Raw genomic sequence first — 4333 nt, 5'->3', positions numbered from 1 at the left:
CAATCGAGCTTTGGAGAGCCCGGTTATAGATGTGCTGGGCATAGGGGAGGATCTCATCCCATGTGCGTGTATGCTTTGAGTTGTACCTACGCAGAATGTGCACGATCATGTCTGACCATCAGTTTGGGGACAAAACACTGTGGACTTAGTGAGCTTGGTGTCCAACATTGACCAGAGACTGGACCAAAACGTACTAAGGAACCTACTGTTCTGATATGAGATGATAGATTATGGTATCCCAAAGTCTACCTAGACTTGTTCAAACAAGAGTTTAGCAGTGGCTTCCGCTGTGATATTATTCTTGCAGGCCATTATAATGGCCATCTTTGAGAATCTGTCAATGACCATAAAAACACAGTCGTTGCCATGCTTAGTAGAAGGAAGGCCCGACATGTAATCCATGGAGATGGATTCCCAAGGTTGACTAGGGGTAGGCGACGGAGTATAGAGGCCTTGCTTCTTGATGGTCGGTTTGGCAATGGCGCAGGCATTGCAGGATCTGATGTACTTCCTGACATCCTATCGAAGATTCAGCCAATATAAATACTTCTACAGTACTACCACCGTTTTCTTGACCCCGAAATGCTTAGTGGCCCGAGTGTAGTGTGCTTCCAAAATCATCTTGGAACGCTTGCTTGAAGGAATACAAAGGTGTCCTAGGTGGCATAATAGGGAATCCCAGAGGTGAAAATCTAGAAATTTCTCACCCTCCAAGGGCATCTAGTATGTGTGGCCGAATTCTGGGTCACTTTTGTAGAGAAGTGGCCAATCAAAAGTCTCGTGCCCACAAGAGTTGAGCATGGTGGTTAACGCCATGATCGGTGGTCGGCTGAGGCAATCTGCAACATTATTGGTGCTACCCTTCTTATACTTGATATTCAAATGGAACTTTTGTAGGTATGTGGACCATTTCTGATGGCGATTATTCTGCAACTTCCCTTGTGTCTTTATGAACTATAGGGGCTGGTGCTCTGTATTGATGACCGTTTCCTTCCCCAAAATGTAATGCTTCCATTGTTGGCATGCCTGCAAAATGGAATACATCTCTTTGTCATAAGTGGGATACTTCCAGACTGTGTCTAAAAGTGTCTCACTGTGATATGCCACTGGATACCCCTGTTGAGTAAGGATTGCCCCAATAGCATAGTCAGCGACATTTTTCTTGATCTTAAATGGCTGTTGCAAGTTTGGTAATGTGAGCACTGGTGCAGAACAGAGGTGATGTCTGAACTCTGTGAATGCCTTCTGTTGAGATTAAGACCAAAATCATTTTGCTTTCGCTCCTCCCTTGGTGACTTGACTCAAGGGCCAAGTGATATGAGAGAATCCCAACACGAACCTGTGGTAGATATTGGCAAGACTCAGAAAGCTGCAGAGCTCTGTCAGAGTGGTTGGAGCTGGCCAATCCTGGATGACTTTGATCTTGGTTGGATCCACATGCACCCCTCGTTCATCAATAATGTATCCTAGATATTGAACTTGGGTCATGCCAAAAGTGCACTTCTCCAACTTGGCACATAGCTTGTGTTGCCGCAATGTTTGGAGAACTTGTCAGATGTGGTGAAGGTGCTCTTCCCAACTCTGGCTGAAGATCCAGATGTCATCCAAGTATACCACTACAAATGAGTTGGTGAATGGCCATAATATGTCATCCATAAACCTCATGAAGGTTGCAGGAGCATTCGTCAACCCAAAAGGCATAACCAACCATTCGAAAAGGCCCTCCTAGGCTTTGAAGGTAGTCTTCCACACATCGGAGGGTTCGATTGGTACCTGGTGATATCTTGATTTCAAGTCGATCTTGTTGAAATATTCTACCCTCTTCAGTTGGTCCAGAAGGTCATCAATCCATGGGATCGGGTACCTATTCCAGACAATGATATTGTTCAGTGCCCGATAGTCAATACAAAGTCTCTAAGACCCATCCTTCTTCTGTACCAACATGATCGGGCTCCCACAGGGCGATGAACTCGACCGGATGTGACCTTTCTGCAACAACTCCTGAATCTACCTCTTGATTTCATTGTTCTGCAGAATGGAGCGGCGATAGATTGGTCCATTGGGCAGCGACGCACCTGGGGTCATATCGATGGAGTGCTTGACCTGACAGTGTAGAGGCACCCTTACAGGGGAGGTGAAGATGTCCTCGTACTCCTCCACGACCTTGTCCATCTGTTGTTGTCGTGCGGAGGGGCCTTGTCTGGAGGTCGTGGCCACCGCCTTCTTCTTTCCCTGAGGGCGTATCATCAAGAAAACAAATTTCCTGGTTTTGCAAATTAGTTTACTGCATTTTTTTGCAGTAACTAAAGGGATGGAGGTAGGTGGTGCTACCTCCGGTATCTTGTACAACTTATTTCCCAAAGTAACAATAACAACAGGAGACCTCGACTCATACATAACATGTCGCTTCCATAAGTATGGTTTGCCTAATAATACATCAAAAACATCAATGGGAACAACGTCACATAATACTTCATCTGTGAAGGGCTTGACGCTGTGTGGAAGGCGACACTGCTGGCTCATGTAAAGATCCCGTCCTCGGTGAAGCCACCCGATGGTGTATGATTATGGATGTGCTGTGGTTGGTAAGCCTAGCCGCTTCATGACCTCTGCCAAAATGAGGTTCTTTTGGCTCCCGCTGTCGACAATGAACTGTAGCAGGGAACCCTTTACCCACATCTGGGAGTGGAAGAGGCGCTCCTCCTCCTCTGGATCTTTGGGTTCCTCCTTCTGGATCTTCATGGTGGCAACAGTGGAGTTGGGCTCTGCATTGATAATTTACTTCCCTCTTTCATTCCCCATTGCCAAGTTCTAACTCAGAGTTGGAACATGCGTCTGATTCTGAAGCCTTTAGCTCAACCACCAGTGACTGCTTAGACTGACACTCACTTGTGTTGTGAGTGGAGCTTTTATGCAACTCACACCACTTTCCTGTGTCCTTCTTCAGCTTCATGATGTTGTTATTTGCTTGTGGCTTTGACGGGTTGTCCTGGGCCGACCCACCTTGGCTTTGTCCTTTATTCTGTGGTTTGGGGGCACCTTTCCCTTGCTTCAGATTCATAGATCCAAAGTCTCGTTTTTTCTGTTTATACTTTTGCTCAATCTTGATGACATATCAATATTCCATGCCGAGTGAGGAGATGTCTAGTAACTCCATCTCATCCTAGATGTACTCGTGTAGGCAGTCGTGGTACTTGAGAACCAAATGCTTCTCAGAATCCTTGATACCCAACTTCGTGTGAAGGGTATGAAAAACATTGGTAAATTCTGACACCTCTTGGTCCCTTCCCTGTTGCAGCGTTGTCCACTTTATGTATTTATCCTCATAGCTCTCGACAGGGTAGTATTGCTCCTTGATGGCATCTCGGACCGAGTTCCAAGTGGGTGCGGTTGAAAACAATGAGTTCATACTTTCATCCTTATGCTCACAGTAGGTTTTCCACCAGTCCTTGACGTGGGGAGTTGCTTTGAGAACTGAAAAAGTGATATTTTCTAGGCTGGAAAAATCATGAACATAAAAATATCCTTCTAGTAGATTTAACCATTTATCTACATCGTTTGCATCTATCTGACCTTAAATATGGGAATTTCAAAGTTAACTTGTACCTTAAAGGGTGTGGTGCTTCCAGAGTAGTTGCCGGAAGTATATGCGTCGCCCTTGGGTAGCCACTGAAGGATCTGGGAAAAGTTGTCCATCATCACGTTCCTTTGTCACTCGAAGACTTCTTCAAGCAATACTGTGATAGGATCTCTTTCCCCCTTGTCTTTCTCTTCATCTTCCATGGGAGGCCGTCAGGATTTATGAGGCTGGTCTTGCAAAGGTTCGACCAGTTCAAGCCCTAACTCCTTATATCCCAACCTCGTTGGAGACATGCAAAGAAAAACAGAGAAAGAGAAGACCGCTCTGATACCACTGATCTGGATTTAAACAAGAATGCTACAAATTAAATATATAACCATAAATACAAAGATGAAATAGAAATAACACTTCATTTCATTAATATCAAATACTGAAATATGCTTACAAACAGAATTGAAATAAGACTAGCTCGGGTGATAATAGCTTATCTCTAAGAAGAGATGTGGCGGCCACATGCCTCTCCACTCTATTGCAATGAGGCTCAAAGTCCTATTAATTGTTGAGAAACCATAGGAGATGAAGCGCCAAACTATGTGCCCCATTGGGGTAAATTGTTAGATCAACTTCCTGGGGTCGTAACTTTGGCATACGATCTTTGTTTGATGCACACAATACCTCTTTAGAAATATCTATCCGAGGACTACAACTTTTGAGTGAGAAAAATTGGACCATGACACATGTTTCTCTCGATTT

This window comes from Pinus tabuliformis, chromosome 6 (assembly GCF_031772625.1).
Source record: "Pinus tabuliformis cultivar Carrire ecotype Pingquan chromosome 6, CPIR1, whole genome shotgun sequence".
Classification (NCBI taxonomy): Eukaryota; Viridiplantae; Streptophyta; class Pinopsida; order Pinales; family Pinaceae; genus Pinus; species Pinus tabuliformis.
This window is presented reverse-complemented; position numbering follows the sequence as displayed.